The sequence below is a fragment of the Capsicum annuum genome, chromosome 4 (genome assembly GCF_002878395.1).
Source record: "Capsicum annuum cultivar UCD-10X-F1 chromosome 4, UCD10Xv1.1, whole genome shotgun sequence".
Taxonomy (NCBI): domain Eukaryota; kingdom Viridiplantae; phylum Streptophyta; class Magnoliopsida; order Solanales; family Solanaceae; genus Capsicum; species Capsicum annuum.
This window is the reverse complement of record NC_061114.1, coordinates 209,665,646-209,683,727: the sequence shown is the minus strand read 5'-3', so window position 1 is coordinate 209,683,727 and position 18,082 is coordinate 209,665,646.

Sequence of the window (18,082 nt, the reverse complement as noted above, 5' to 3'; positions counted from 1 at the left end):
TTTGACTCCCGGTGGAGGTGCTTATTTTTTTCATTTAATTCTTTTCAGCCTCTTTTTTTTTTTTTAGGAATTCACAAGTTTGAAATCCTAAATCCGTCTATACTCAAAGGTCATAATTGCATAATTTTAGAAATAAAAACAAATTTAAATGACAACCTAAAAAGAGATATATTTGTGTATTCGGCACCCTAACTAGACCGTATTGTTAACCGTAATGGTTGGCCATGCCATCAGCGATGTTAATGGATTGGTGAATAAACTGTCGTGATTATTCAAGAAGTCGAGTCATGAATTTTGGCTATATATATATTAGTCAACAATATGCAGGCTAAAGTCTCAATCAACCACCCGAGCGAACTTGTTTTTTAATCTTTAATTAGAATTTTATTTTTTTAGTTTATGGCCTTTGACAAGAGTTATCAAGAGATTTGAAAAAAAATGATGTTTCTTCTATTTTATTTTCTAAAAGGACAAAGAAATCTCATTTCCTTCTAAATTTATTCTCATTGTTTACTTTGACAACTCAATATATTTTTTTACTAGACACTTTAAAATTAACAATATATATATATATATATATATATATATATATACTAATTTAGTGTACGCGCTTTACGCGTATACCTATATATTTAACGTTAACTAAATAAGTGAGCTGAGATAGCAGATCTTTTTTCGCAAAATTTTGAAATTGACATATATTTATGCAAATTTTTACAAGATTTTTCTTTCCATGTTTTTCTTTCTTTATTTCCTTTATTTTTTAATGTGATTTTCCTTCTTCTTTCTATTGTGTAATTACTCTCTTTTTTTTTCTTTTACCTGATTTGTCTATTGTGGTATGTCTATTAAAATTATATTAGGAAAAGGACTCTAAAATCAATTATCATTAACTTAATATTTTAAAATCAATTATCATTAAAAAAAATAGTAAAAAGATGATTTTGTCTATTGCTACTTTCTTTTTGACACGTTGAAGGGGCTTTTTATTTTCTTTTCTATATAGAGATCTAGTTCTAAACCTAAAGGATCTTAAAGTGGTAAAAGTTTACCTAAAATATAGTTTAATTGATTTTGTAGTCATAAATTTTAGGTACATAATTTAAATGAGGAAAGGATAACTAGATTTTAATGAATTTTTAATTTTTTAAAAGTAGAAAAATAGTGAAAAGACAATTTTGTCTAAAACAAAGTTTTTTGATGAAGGGTAAAAAGTTCAAGTCACTTTTCTAAGGTTATATATATATACTAGTGCCACACCCCTTTTTCAACCAAAAAGAACGATTTTAAAGTTCGAAAGAGTTTTTATTTAAAGTGACAAAATGAAGAAAATTTGTTTCGAAAAAGGATTATTTATAGTTAAACTCAGAGTTGCCACTTGACATAATCCGGTGTGCCAAGTCACCTTTGGAAAATTCTTTTCTAAATGATTTGACTCTTTAGAAACTGGTTTGCGAACAGAGATTCCGACTATGGAATTCTGTTGACCGAGGGGAAGGTGTTAGGCCCCTCTCGATCCCGTGGTTCGATCACAGTCGCTTGGTGGAGCTTATCGGCTATTTTGACACTACGAATGTATAAACCATACAGAAACACCTAAAACAAGCAACCAAACAAACAAAGCGAATAAAAAAACAGTGTCTAGTCCAATTATACAGTCCGAAATAGAAAAGTACGAAAATGTAGACCTACTCTACTCTAAACTAATCCTAAACTACTCCTAAACTAAACTCCACTCGACATTCCGGGCCTTGACCGTGCTCCATCTTCAAGTACATGATCCTTCGGGGCATTCCCCTGTGAATAAATACAATTCCTTCGGGGCATTCCCCGATAAATGGATACAATTTTAATTTTATGTGATAAACTAGAAAACATCTAACACATTTAACATTCCACGCACTCAAATCAAACATCATTCCTAAGTTTTGCATACTCCCTGTCACTTGCCTATCCTTACGACGGCCTATCTCATGCTACTATTGTGCTCAACATAATGAATCAAAATCAATCCAAATTCAACGATATCACTATCCATTTCAAGTCAAACAACCGATTAAAATTACTTCATTAGTCTCCGATTCTCATCCCTAAATTTATACATGACAGTTTAAACACAAGAACAATTATCCATCCATATCATCATTTATTTCATGCTTACGAGTACTTATTCAAGTAAAACAACACCAATTATCAACAAAATTGTTCAATCAACAAACAATGCACTACCACGACATCCATGCACCAAATATCATAAACAAGGAGGTCAAAATAGAAAAGATTAGAAATGGACCTTCAAGAACCGATATCGTTTATAATAATGTTTAAGAAGGCCCAGACTTGGAATCCTGAATAGAATACCTCGACAACAAACTAAAATCCAACTCGGTATTTGAGAAATCGAAGCTCGAAGCTAATGGCGATGAGCAGATCGATACGAGCGGGACCCAAATTCCAAACTAGTAATGAAGCTAGATGAACCCAAATCGAGAAAACAGCCACAGAACCCACCCTGTACGTGAAACTTAGTGTTTTCCAACCCGTTCTACCTAGAAATCAAAGGAAACGAGAAGATTTTTGGATTCTAGGACTGGACCAAACAGAAACGATGAATCAAAAACCAATTCTAGTGAAATTTCGCCAAAAATCCAAGGAAAAACAATCAATCTCTCAAATCCTTCTCATTCTCAGTTTCTAAATCTCTCTCTATTTTAAATCTCTCTCTCTCTCATACTCGATTTTCTCACTAAAACTCCCTTTTTCGGTGATGTGTGTATTAGTAATATTGGTATGTGAGTGTGTGCTCGTCTATGTTTTTGGGTCTGTGCATGAGGATTATGAATGGTGTGAAGAAGATTGTTTTTTGCCATAATGGAGTGTGTTCTCCTTCTGTGATGTCGTGTGTATAGACTAAGAAGAAGCTGATGGTCAGTTTTCTTATTGAGATGATGAGATGATGATGATAATGAAAAAATGGGTTCCCCTTTTGGTCTGATTCCAGTGGGACACGTGAGTAGGTTGAGGGGTAGGGGTAGGGGTAGCGTAGGTGAGGGTAGGGTTATGGGGTGGTGAGGTGTGATATGTCTACTTTTAATTGGAGAGGTTGTTAGGATGGGATTAAAACAAGGTAAAATTTGTTAAGGGTTGTTATTTTTGTCATTTTATGGAGAGTATAATCACATAGATGAGGGTGTGTGGTAATGTGAGCTAAAAATTAATAAAATTGGACTTGGGAGGGACAAAATTAGGTGTCTACAGCATGCCCCCTTTGAATGTAAACATGAAGTGTTTCCAGACAAAGAAGTAGACAACGAGACAGAATTTTGTCCCGACTATTATTAAAAGAATAAAACAAAAGGAAGGAGGAACTCCAAGTCTTGACTTAGGACATCCTACCTACCCAAGTTATGAGGGAATCAAGTCATGGGTATTTCAAAGGATTGGAAAGAGAAGGACAATATCGAGTTTGAGAGTCGAGTGAGGTCCCGTCGAGGTTTCGGTCGTGACTGTTATTACATCAAAAAATGAAAAATTACAAGAGTTAAAAAAATAAATAAAATTACAAAAGTCCTATCTATGTAGCTTCTTTCGAACTCTTGACTTAAGTTTCATCACCATATTCTTCAGGCGGACTCCTGACTTGCAATTTTTCAATTTGTTGCGTGCCTTTCAATTGTTTCACCTTGTTGCTTGACTTTACATTTATTGTCCTTGTGCTTTAGGCGGGCTCCAATGTTGCTTGAGTTATCAAAACAAGGAAGTGCATCTCCTTATAAATGCCGCTTGAATTACCCAAACAAGGAAGTACGTCTCCTGACAGATGTTGCTTGAATTACCCAAACAAGGAAGTGTGTCTCCTTACAGATGTTGCTTGAATTACCAAAACAAGAAAGTGCATCTCCTTACAAATTTCGATTGAATTAACCATACAAGGAAGTACGTCTCCTTACAAATGCCGCTTGAATTACCCAAACAAAGAAATGCATCTCCTTACAAATGTTGCTAGAAATACCCAAACAGAAAAATGCGTATCCTTCCCAATGCCTCCTGAATTATCCAAAAAAGGAAGTGCATCTCCTTACCAATTCCGCTTAAATTATCAAAATAAGGAAGTGCGTCTCCTTACCAATGCTGCTTGAATTACCCAAACAAGGAAGTGCGTCTCCTTACAAATGTTACTTGAATTGTCTAAAAAAGTAAGTGTGTCTCCTTACAAATGTTGCTTGAATTGCCCAAACAAGGAAGTGCATCTCTTTACAAATACCACTTGAGTTACCAAACAACGAATTGCGTCTCCTTACAAATACCGCTTGAATTACCAAACAAGGAAGTGCATTTTCTTACAAATGTTTCTTAAATTATCCAAAAAAGGAGTGCATCTCCTTACAAATATCGCTTGAATTACCAAACAAGGAATTGCGTCTCCTTACAAATACCGCTTGAATTACCAAATAAGGAAGTACGTTTTCTTACAAATGTTGCTTGAATTACCAAAAAAAGGAAGTGTGTCTCCTTATAAATGTTGCTTGAATTTTCCAAACAAGGAAGTGTATCTCCTTACAAATACCACTTGAATTACCAAACAAGGAAGTGCATCTCCTTACAAATACCGCTTGAATTACCAAACCAAGAAAGCGCGTCTCCTTACCAATGTCTATTGAATTTACCAAATAAGGAAGTGCGTCTCCTTACAAATACCACATGAATTACCCAAATATGGAAGTGCGTCTCTCTATAAATGCTGCCTGAATTACCCAAACAAGAAAGTGCGTATCCTTACAAATGTCACTTGAATTTTTCAAGGAAATGCATCTCCTTGACAAAGAAGTGTGTCTCCTAGAGATCTTGAATTATGAGTTTTACCATGGTTTTGATTACCAAACTTGTGCAACAACATTGCCTCTTGCATTTGTAGAAGTGAGAAATTACGGTCTTTGATGTGTAGGCTCTGAAATCCTTGATCTGAATGTGACATGTGTTCCTGTTTCATACAAAGAAAACCTGTGAGTTTAAAACATGGTGGCTGGTTTGTGGCTTTAGCTTTCACGGTAATTGCTCTTGCCCTCATCACATTTAACCTTGCTTCCGACCATTATCATATGTCAGCAACTTGCTGTATCATTGACCAAATTTAGATTATCAAGAGTGACTCTGAAACAAACACAGTATCTCTACTTTGTCGTGCTTCTCAGATAAACCTTTGAACCTTGGTATTTCCATGAGTTTCCAGACTTGTTATTTGACAAAAATTTCTGCATGTCTTATTTCGGCTCACAATCATGTATCTTTCATGTGTTGGCCTTTTGTCTTATTTTGCGCAATTGAAGAAGCTGGTAGCCAGTTTTGAAATCTTTTCTCACTTGTTTTGACATGGACTTGACTCAAAGACAAGAGAAAAATGATGAGTTTTATTTGGACAACTGACTCAAGAAAACAAAATAAAAACAAAAGAAGAAAGAAAAGATAATGAATGTCCCCATTTGAAACAAAGAAATAAAAAATTTATCTTGAAATGACTGTCAACTCTAATGATTAGGCCATGCATTTTGGATTAAGCTGCCTGATCTTTCTATCCAAACTTTCTACCAATTGTTATTGAGTTAATGACCATGAAATTGAGTTTTTTTCTTTAGGTCAATTGCATTTAAGACATCATTCGGTTAGTGAAACCTTGAAGGGTTTTTACCAACAAGCCTCTCTCATTCTCTTTTTCTCAGTTCACCATTGTCTTATGGTGTCTGTGAGGGTTTTTCACCAATGAGACTCTTATTTTCATTTGTCTTAACTCACAGTCGTCTTACAGTGCCCATGAGGGTTTTCACCGATAAAACTCTCTCATTTTTATCACTCTCGACTTACCATAGCCTTATGGTGCCCGTGAGGGTTTTCACCAATAAGACTCTCATTTTTATTTCTCTCCTGATTCCTTTTGCTGATGAAGATAAGTATTTCTGAAAATGCGTCATCATATCCCTTGCATGCTTAGCCTTAACATTCTCAAAGATTGATCTGAAGGTCTTTCTTTAGTTGTACCTTGTCTTTTGGATAGGATGAGGCTCAAACGACACTTGAAGGGGGGTAGGACTTACAACTTTTGGAATCGACTCAAACAATGAGGATTAACTCATGCCCTAGTTTCTTTGATAGGGAAATTCTAAATTGTTTATTTGGTTGAACTGATCCCGAAGCAGGGTAACCTACGTATGTCACCCCCGAGAGGGGAGAATCTGGTCACACATAGTTTTGGCAGGTTGTTCTTTTGATTGATTTTGATTTTTGTTTCTTTTTTTTTCTTTTCTCTTTGGGATTTTTTTTCTAAACCCTATTTTGACACTCTTCTCTTTTCTTTCCATTTGGATACATTTTTTTTCTTTTGAGTTTTACTGACTCTATCTTGATTCCAAAAGAGGGGTATGAAAGAAAATAGGACTAAATCTCAAATGGGGTAAACAAAGGATGACACAATGTTTGGATAGTAGAATGAAATGCCTTCTTCATATCAATCCTTAAAAATGCAAGTACATATCATGCAATATGGAAGTGAAAGATGAAGATCATTTGTGACGACTTTTGCAACATTAACTTTGACTGAGTCTGTGCGTCACTATTTTTTCTGCGCTTTTCTAGCATACAACTCCACTTTTGTTGCATATTCCTCACATTAAATGACTCATGATTTTGTGGAGCTGATTTTTGTTCTGTTCACGCAACCACTATTTGACCTATTTGAGACATGTCTTTCAATTGATGATCAAGTTATTCTTGTGATTCTCAAAATAAGTGCCTTAATTTTTAAAGAAGGCTTCAACTTGTCACCAAATGTCTCAGCATTCTACCTATTTCCTCAGATGTTCTCTTTTACTAACTCAAACCTCTGATTCAATGTTCATACTTAAACTGGATTTTAAGATCTGGCTGAAAAATCTGTTAGCATGTCATATCACTAGAGTCAACATAATATGTACTGTGGAAAGAAAATAAAAAAAACATATTTAAAACACAAAGGAAAAAGGAACACTCTATTTAAATAAAATGAAAGATAGAAGGGTTTGAACATAACGACAAATGGACAAAACAAGATAGATCCCGAACTACAACCCTAAAATAATTCGAATAACAGAAAAAAAATAAAACAAACTACCAGACCTCTTTGTAAGAGGGGGAGGGGTGACTTCTCAATTGCTTAGCCTGACAACTTAGCCACTGGTTTACATATCAGCATAACTAGAACTTCCACAACGATCAAATACATTTCCTTCAACAAATTAGTTTTTGGTCCTCATGTTTAACTCATTGCTTTCCAAATTTCGACATCTCAAAGATTGGAGGAAGGTTAGCACTTGAAGGCATGCCCCAGTCTTTGTATGAAACATCTTCTTTACCCGCAAGTCCTAGAGAGTTTTTCATAGCATTTTCTACACTCTTTATTTTTCCAACCATTTTCTCCAACTCTTCTGGCACACTGGACTTCTTGTTAAGAAATTTTGGTGGTCCGGTTAACTTAAAAGCAGGCTCAGGAGTATAACAATGATCACCAAGAGTATTGAATATAGGTTCACTAGCACCATGGGGATGCACAACCATTGGGTGAGCCAATGTGGAAATCCCAGTAGAGGATTGAGCAATAAGATCACAGATGACATGTGGTGTTGTGAATGTAGCAGGCTTATGCTGAGGAGCTAGAGGAAAAGTGGTGGAAGTATTGAGATACTTTTGGCTTGTAATGAATTCTGAGTCATGTTGCGGTGCATCAACAACAGTAGAAAATTGACTTTGAGATTTTGGTGGAAAACTCGAGGTATTTGTACAATCAATAAAGGGAAACGGAGGACGAGGCAACCCACTGGCCCAAGCTCGATACATTTCTGTCATTTGTTGTCTTAGCCTCCTAATCTCTTACTTCAAACTCTCATTTTCCTGATTCTTTGTTTGATCCATGATGTCACTCTCTGTATCTTTGTTGGACATAACTAACCCTTTGGATTTGGTGTGAATGGAGGACCAGCCAGGAAGCCACAAACCAACCACCTTAAACTAACTGAACAAGAGACAACAAATATGTTAGAGTTCAACAATTTTTTTCAAAACTTTTTTTTTCTTTTTGAAAAGGTCACCGAATTCAAGAGGGACGCCTACGTATCTCACTCCCGAGAGAGGAGAGTCAGGTGTGCGTAGTTCGTGAAGTCTTACCAAAATGGCCAATTAAACTCTTTTTTCTTTCTTTTTCTTTTTCTTGAAACTTTAAAAAAGAAAAGAAAATAACAAAATGTCAAAAGAATTGACGAAAATCCTTTTGCATTTTCAGATTTAAAATCCCTATACAAAATGAAATCTATGATTACCAAAGAAAATCTTTTTGGGTTTTCAGTTTTAAATTTCATACGAAAATGAAACTTGAAACTATTAAAGAAAAATCTTTTTTGTTTGATTTTCTTTTAAGGATGTATATGAAACACATACTCTAAGTGAAGAGTGAAGAAAATCTTTTTGGATTTTTTGAATAAGATCCCCGAATCTAAAATAGACTTCCTACGTATCTCACTCCTGAGAGAGGAGAATCAGGGTGCGTAGTTCGTTCAGATTAGACAATTAATGATTAAAGAACAAACAAAATCTTGACTTGAGAGACATGACTACAACGATGAAGATAAAATCTTTTTTTTTTGAATTTTTCTTTTGTAAAAACTCCTATGAATGAAAAATCTTTTTAAAATTTTTGAATTATGAATACTTACTAACGGAACAAAAGAAATTTTTTTTTGATTTTTTTTTGAGAAAATGAGTGTGAAAGGTAAAAAATATTTTTGAATTTTTGTATTGTGAAAAACAAAAACCATAAAGAACTCTAAAAACTACGAAACTCTTTTTTTCTTTTCGACTCACTTTTTCTTTCTTTTTCCTCTTTTTTTTTTTTCAATTTTTCCTTGCCTATACACTTTCTTTAATTCTAGCACAAGCTTTCCCCCAAATAAATCCATCAAATGACCATATTACCTTTAAAGATACAACGTTTAGCACATAGAGATTCTTTAGAGGTGAGTATCCTATAAAGGGTCACGTGGGTACCACTAGGTCTCAATATGATGCAGATAAGCATGACCTAAAGGATGACCTACGCTGGGGTTTACTAACAAGGCTATTCAGGGGAGCATATGGTCGATGGTGGCTGCTTTGCTTCCCACCTACTCCATACGTCCGACGGCTCTCCCTCCTAAAATAAGGGTGACTCAACTAGAGTTTGTGTGCATGACGTGCACTCCAGGACTTGTTACAGAAAGAATGACTCAGATTATGCACATGATGCTAGATATAAAGCAATAACACATACGATAAAAGCTGTAAACAAAGAGCACGTAGGCACTCAACAATGATAAACAATAACACAAAACAATACAAACAAAATGTATATACACCTATAGTGCCAAACTAAGCCGATACAACTCTAAAAAATAAGTTAGAATTCTGAAAAATCCCCAGCAGAGTTGCCAGAGCTGTCACACCCCTTTTTCAACCAAAAAGATCAGTTTTAAAGTTCGAAAGGGTTTTTATTTAAAGTGACAAAATGAAGAAATTTATGTCAAAAAAGAATTATTTATATTTAAACTCAGAGTCGCCACTTGACATAATCCGGTGTGCCAAGTCACCTTTGGAAAATCCTTTTTGAAATGATTTGACTCTTTAGAAACTGGTTTGCGAACAGAGATTCCGACTAAGGAATTCTGTTGACCGAGGGGAAGGTGTTAGACACTCCTCGATCCCGTGGTTTGATCACGGTATCTTGGTGGAGCGTATTGGCTGTTTCGACACTGCGAATTTATAAACCACACAGAAGCACCTAAAACAAGCAACCAAAAAAACAAAGAGAATTCAAAAACAGTGTCCAGTCCAATTATACAGTCCAAAATAGAAAAGTGCGAAAATGTAGACCGACTCTACTCTAAACTAATCCTAAACTACTCCTAAACTAAACTCCATCCGATATTTCGGGCTTTGACCGTGCACTGTCTTCAAGTATATGATCCTTCGGGGCATTCTCCGGTGAATAAATATAATTCCTTCGGGGCATTCCTCGGAAAATGATTACAATTTCAATTTTATGTGATAAACTAGAAAATATCTAACACATTCAACATTCTACGCATTCAAATCAAACATCATTCCTAAGTTTTGCGTACCCCTTTTCACTTGCCAATCCTTAGGATGACCTATCTTATGTTACTATTATGTTCAACATAATGAATGAAAATCAATCCGAATTCAACAACATCACTATCCATTTCAAGTCAAACAACCAATTCAAATTACTTCATTAGTCTCCGATTCCCATCCCTAAATTTATACATGACAGTTTAAACACAAGAACAATTATCCATCCATATCATCATTGATTTCATGCTTACAACTACTTATTCAAGTAAAAAAACACCAATTATCAACAAAATTATTCAATCAACAAACAACGCACTACCATGACATCCATGCACCAAATATCATAAACAAGGAGGTCAAAAGAGTAAAGATTAGAAATGGACCTTTAAGAACCAATTTCGTTTATAATAATGTTTAAGATGACCCGAACTTGGAATCTCGAATAGAATAACTCGACAACAAACTAAAATTCAACTCGGTAGTTGAGAAATTGAAGCCCGAAGATAATGGCGACAAGAAGATCGATACGAGTGGGACCCGAATTCCAAACCAGTAATGAATCTAGATGAACCCAAATTGAGAAAACAGCCACAGAACCCACCCTGTACACGAAACTTAGTGTTTTCCAACCCATTCTACCTAGAAATCAAAGGAAACGAGAAGAATTTTGGATTCAAGGACTGGACCAAATGGAAATGATGAATCAAAAACTAATTCAGGCGAGATTTCACTGGAAATCCAAAGAAAAACAATCAATCTCTCAAATCCTTCTCATTCTCGATTTCTAAATCTCTCTATTTTAAATCTCCGTCTCTCTCTCACACTCAATTTTCTCACTCAAACTCCCTTTTCCGGTGGTGTGTGTATTAGTAATATTGGTATGTGAGTGTGCGCTCATCTCTGTTTTTTGGTCTGTGCATGAGGATTATGAATGGTGTGAAGAAGAATGTTTTTTGTCGTGATGGAGTGTGTTCTGTGATGCCGTGTGTATGGACCAAAAAGAATCCGATGGTCAGTTTTCTTATGGAGAGGATGAGATGATGATGATAATGAAAAAATGGATTCTCCTTTTGGTGTGATTCCAGTGGGACACGTAAGTGGGGGGTGAGGGGGTAGGTGTAGGGTAGGTGAGGGTAGGGGTATGGGGTGGTGAGGTGTGAGGTGTTCACTTTTAATTGGAGAGGTTGTTAGGTTAAGATTAAAATAAGGTAAAATTTGTTAAGGGTTGTTATTTTTGTCATTTTATGGAGAGTATAATCACATGGATGTGGGTGTGTGGTAATGTGAGCTAAAAATGAATAAAATAAAACTTGGGAGGGATAAAATTAGGTGTCTACAACCAGTCTCTCAGCATGTGTGTTGCACGTGTGTCTCATATTTTTTTACTAAATAGATATGCTTAATAGTTAATGCATACATAATTGGGAAAATTTAATAAAGTATGATGCAACTTAAGTATACTAAAACGCTAACATCTAGAGTAACATTTTCTATGATATAAGTTAAAATGCATTATTTATAATTAATTCTGTATTTGTTTTCAAGTTTTTCTCCTTAGGCGATTTGTTTAGTCTTCACACGATTAAAAATTGTTATATTTGAATTTTGGAACCTGATTTCTCCAATAGATGTATCGAAAGCAAGATCTTTCCTTGTCGGTATCCTTCATCAACAACAATATCAGTCATTCCTAAGTATAATTGTCTTTTCAAAGTTGATTGTTCTTTTCTAATTAATTATTCAAGTCTTGCCTTTTCTATTTCTCTGTGTATATAATCTTTAACTCTATCACATCACCTATAAAATTAATTAGTTCACCACAATTTCCATTCATTTGGGGGGCATTGAAGATGCTGAAGGCATATTTTGAGTCTAAAACAGTTCTCACAAATGCTTTCATGTGCAATGAAAAGTGAAGAAGAACAATGTAAAACAAAGAATAATCCATAAGACAAAACGAAGTAATTGGATGTTTCAGTTTATAATCTTTGTTCTTTAGAGTTTTCCTCTTTCTTTCTAGATTTCAGTTCTTTTAGCCTCAATATTTTCATTAATATGATCTCTTATTATGCATCCACTATTTTTTTCACATAATCAAACATTTGCGCTCTTGTCACTATTTGCCTTACCTCATTTCCTAGTCCGAGGTATAAAATTCCACCTATCTTTTGGGAAATTACCAGAAGTTGTATGTTCACGTAGTAATGTCCTTCTTCCTTATCTGCTAAGTTGCATGATCAAAGCCGGTGATCGTAAGCTATGTTCATCCACCACGATCTCCATAGAAACTATCTAGCTCTCTGGTTTAGCTAGGTACATAGTTTTAGAATTTGTTCGTAAATCAAGATCAATAAAGGAAAGTTTTACAATCGCCGACTAAAACACATTGTCGAATCCTACTCACTGGTATATATATATATATATGTTTATAGAAGAACGAGAAAATCTAGTCATTCACAATAAAAAGTAAGCATAGATGTGGCATAGCCAACTTGGGATTTCCTGCAAGATTTCTTAAACCATCGAGGATGAATGAAATCCTTTTGGAAGGATCTCATATTGAAAAGGCGATCAAAATAATTCCAAATCTTCAAGATTTTTTTATCTAATTTCAATGTCCGACGTAATAGAACAGAAGAACCTCAGCCATGTACACAAGATATATTTTATGGGACATACAATACCTTTTGCGAACCTTGACATCTTTCATATTCACCTCATGACACCATTATTGAGATTGTGTAAAAATTAAAATCTACCTTGATTCTGAGTAATAGTAAATGTGAGGCTTTTATCAGGCCATATTCTCAAGACAAACATGATTTGGGTATTAATCGATGATCACTTGACATACTTAGTATATCTCTTCAACAGATACAAATATCTCTTGTGAGATTGACAAGCCATATCCGCTAGGGAATATTAAATAGCTCTCTGTCACTAACTTCAGCATTTCTTAAATGACATAAAATTGCAGGTATGAATATGATCTTAATAGATTTATAAATGAGATTAATCAATTGCTTTTATGAACCAAGTGGACAACAACATGTTGTGCACTCTCTACTTTGAAACTGAAATAGGAAAGGTGAGTACACTAGAGAGGTGACGGTACATAACTTAATAAGATGTCATGCCAAAATAGGTGACGACCCATAACATAATGATATGTCATGTTGAAGGAGGTGAAAATTCATAACATAATAACATGTCACTATAATCTTTTCAGGAAATTTTAAATTTCGATGAAACCTTTTAATTTCTTATTTTATATGTTTAAATCTATGTATTCCTCTATCCATAGAGTACATTGAATGTACAGAAATGTCTATAATAGAGTTTCTCTTATTCGTATTTAATGCTAATCTAGGGGGAATGTTTTTATGCGGTACTGGGTTGGAACGTAGGAAGTCTTACTAGAACCTACAGATGCAAGTACTCAACCAATTTCACCATGCTAAGCTACACAAAAATATCCTGAGCATTGTTGTGGATTCATCTACATTTACTTTTGATCCTGGTGGAATTCTGAACTTGCAAGTTAATTCCAAGAAAAATAAACGATACACACAAGGTTCTGCTAATATTTCAGTACTATCCTACACGAACCTTGAGGACAAGGTTATTTTTTAGGAAGGAGGTATTATTTTGAACAAAGTGGATGTATTCGCTCCTATGGAGATGTGAGATGGAAATAATAGATAAATAGCAGAGTATAAGGTAAAGAAAGAAATGCAAATTATGATTATGTTTAGGCAAACACTGTCACCAACTTACTCTAAGTCCTCTAATCTCCTACTAGTTACCTTCTTCCTCTGCTATTCTTAAATTTCCAATTTGTATTGTTCATTATTACTTTGTTACTCGAATTCTCAATTGTAATTTTGATTTGGAAATGTAATATGTGTTACAGTTGTGTTGTGAAATTGGGGTTTTTACAGTTGCCACATATGATTGATGGGAGTGTTCAGTGCATAGCAGACTCGATGGGAGGAGAAGAAAATTTCACTGCCTTTAAGAGTATGTGAAATCCGTGTATGATCATTCGCATATACATACCTACCATTCCAATGCTTTATAAAAAGGAACAAGGTTGGTCTAGTAACTTTATTGTTCCTTGGATATTAGTGTTCTTTGCATTATCTTGAACAATGTTTTCTCATACTTGGTGTTACAAGAAGCCAGTTGTGTGATAGTACATCTAATTCAGATAATCATGTTTTTCTAAGAGCTTAGCATGAAATAAAGATCTTATGACCAATACTTGGATTCAAAAATTAGAGAAGAGAAAAAACACAAAAGTATTGAAGTTAAATTTTTGAATGTACTAGAATATGGAGAAACCATAGAGACTGTATAGTCAGGAGAATAAACTCGATGAGGACTGTTGAGAGAGAGAAAAGACCTTATCTTTACTACAGAAGTTTCACATAAAGAGACTTACAACTTGAATTCTTGAATAAATTGCACTAATAATCTGCCCCAACTTTAACAACAGAGAAGAAATCTGAACATAAATAACATTGGCATATTATTTGAAATAGACCAGTAATAGCAAGAGATTGAAAGAATGGTGTTTGAGAAGAAATAAGGCACACCTGTTTTGTTAACATAGAAGAGGGAAATTTTTGGGGTAGTGTCACCGTGTTTCTATGCATATATTGAGGTCTGATTATTAGAAGAGTCTGGTCAGAAGTCATTGTTAGTGTATATTCGAACTACTGCAAAACCAAATTTATTTATATTCATAGTTAATAAACTGTTTGAAGTAGATCTTTAATCGCAAAAGCTTGAATTTTTCATAACTGAGAAGTAACAGGGCATATAGGAATCTGGATTTTAAAGAGTAGATGATGCAACTGTTGAGGCGCTTGGTGGAAGTGTTTGTTGGTGTCTATTCGTAACTTTGCAAGGTGACTGCATAGGGTTGAAAAACGTAGTCTAAAATAAATGTGATGGGAGTATTTTTGGAATTTGATTAATTTCATTTAAAATAAATGAATTGAGGGTATTTTAGTAACTTTACATTAAGTTTTTTGAGTTGCTGTTTTTAGGACAATTCGAATGTGGTGAAATTGGGAATCAAATAAAGACACGTAACGTTAAAAAAAAATTAAGTTTTAAAAAAAGGAAATATTATTTTTCGACCTATATTACTATTATATATAAGGGAGAATCTCAAATTTTGGTAGTCCTCACAAGGGCATTTTAGGTATTTCACTTCCTTGGCTAAGTGAATTAAGAGAATACACATGGCAATTCATGGTTTTCTATTGTAAATATTTTCATTTTTTCCCTTATTCCTTTTGATAAGGTTATTCCCACTTGTGTATTTGTAATTGGTCTCTTCTTATCACTTAATAAATTATCTTTTGATTAAAACTACCTTCATTTTAAATTAATAATCACTTTTGCTCAAAAAAATTATTCAAAAATAACTTTCATATAATACCAAAGTTAGTAATAATTTTCAACTACACCCTTATAGTAAATAATGTTCAATTCTTTAAAAATATATAATGAATAGGATAATTTAATAAATAATAAATAGTAAATTGCCTTTATTATTTTTTTAGCGGATATGAAAAAAGATAAATCAATAATTAAAATAGGGTGAACAAAATATTTTTTTATAGGGCGCGTGAATAATAAAGACAACAAGTAAATGGACCGAATAGAACAATCTATTAATTTAATTTAATTATTATTTAATATTCTTATAGATCGCTATTAAGTTGGTTTATGTAAATCTTCTAAATTAAGGTTGTAACTATTTTTTATATACTTAAAGTCATTGAAATATTTTATTCTATTAGATTGAAAAAAAATAAATTTTGCAAAAACTCTTGTCACATAAAATTATAGGTGAAAATAAAAAAAATAAATATCAAAACAAATTTATTTCTATTTATAACTGAAAAATTACATACTCACAAACTCATTAAAATATCAATATTTTTTAATTATGATCATCATTGAATTGTCATTATTAATATATCATCATGTTATTTTATAAAATATTAAATTACTTGTGGCCTTTTGATATATTCTAATTCTCCAATAATACTTTCTTCTGCACAAATAAAAATTTATTTAAAATTATTCAATTATGTGATTAAGAACTTTAATAATTATAAAAATTATAATGATAATATATTTAATACGCCGGTCATTAGATTATGTTAATTATAAAGTAAAATATATAATATAAATTATATTTTTTGAATTTAAATTATTATATTTTATATCATGAGTTTAGTCCCGGGCTTAGCACGGGCCTCATGAAACTAGTTATACTTATAGATAAGGGAGAATCATAATTTTGGTAGTCCTCTCAAGGACTTTTTAGATATTTCACTTTTTTTTTTTTGTAAAGTAAAGTTGCTATATATGTCAAATTTGTAGTGTATTAATGGTTTTATTTTCTTGTATATTTTTATTTTTTCCCTGTTCTTTTTTTGTTAAGACCATCTCCACTTGATCTTTCGTAATTGGTTTCTTTTTGTTACTTATTGGATTGCCTTTTAATTATAACTTCTTTTATTTATTAAAAAAAATTACTTTAACTTGAAGAAAATTATGCCAAAATAACTTTTAATACGAAATTAAAGTTTGCAATAATTTTTTACTACACCGTTGAAATATTTTTAAAAACTTATTTATTTTTTTTAAAAAATATAAGTACTAAATAGGGCAACTTAATAAATAATATCTTATATTTATTATTTTTCTTAGTGAAAATTAAAAAAAGTAAATTAATAATTAAAATGGGATGAAAAGCTTATTCTTTAAAAGGCATGTAAGAAAATAAATATGACAAGTAATGGGTAATGTATTACTATAATTCAATTACTATTTAATGTCCTTATTCATCATTGTTAAGTTAATTTGTGTTAAGACTCTAAATTAATATTCTAATTATTTTAATATAAACTTGAAGTCATTAAAATATTTGTTGTATTAAATAATTCTATAAAAAGAAAAAAAATTCATTAATAAAATTACTTTATCTATACTAATAAATTCATAAAAGTACCGTATTTTCTTATTTATTATTTTTGTCGAATCATAATTATTTCTATACTTATCTTAAAAAATTATTTATCTTCAAGAATTATTTATATATCTAATTCTCTGAAAATATAATTATTTCTCAAAAATAATATTCTAATTTAAATTATACAATTATATGATTATGAACTTAAATAATTATGAATACTTATCAAAAAGATATGTTTAATATTTCATTAAATAAGATTAATTATAAGATAAAAATATAATATAAATTAATGTTTTATTTTTTATTTTGAATTTGGGCTCGGGCTTAGCACGACCTAGGTGGAACTAGTAACTAATTAAAAGCATGTTCCTTTAAATTTTCTTTTAATCTCCCTTCTTGAATAAACTCTCTAAAAATTTTCTTTAATCAAAATTTTATCTTCATTCTACGAAGAAATCAAGAGCAGACAAAATGAAAACTTATGATACTCATATGATGTTTGTTAGGATGTGACCGGATAAATTGGTGGATGAACAGCGATAATATGAAGTTCAAGGAGATCGAAAATGGTGGACTTACGATGGTGGAGTGGTGGCAAGCGGAGTCCATTCTGATAGAAGAAAGGGGGAAAATTGAAATGAAAAAGAAAAAAGAGCAATTTTATAATTCAAAAATAAAAAATATTTTACAAAGTTGATTCACGTACTTAACCATAAGTAATCACTTTCTCTTTCACATTTGCATGAGATGTTTATATTTGCTAAGATTATAATATATGATAGAAAAATAGGTAAATTGAGTTGTTAAAGTAAAAGATACGAACAAGTGTAACAGGTTGCTCATAATTTTAGCCTAAATGCATTTATAAGATCAAAGTGGGTAAAAAAAAAAATAGGACTGTCAAAATAAAAGATGCGATCAAGTTTTAAGAGG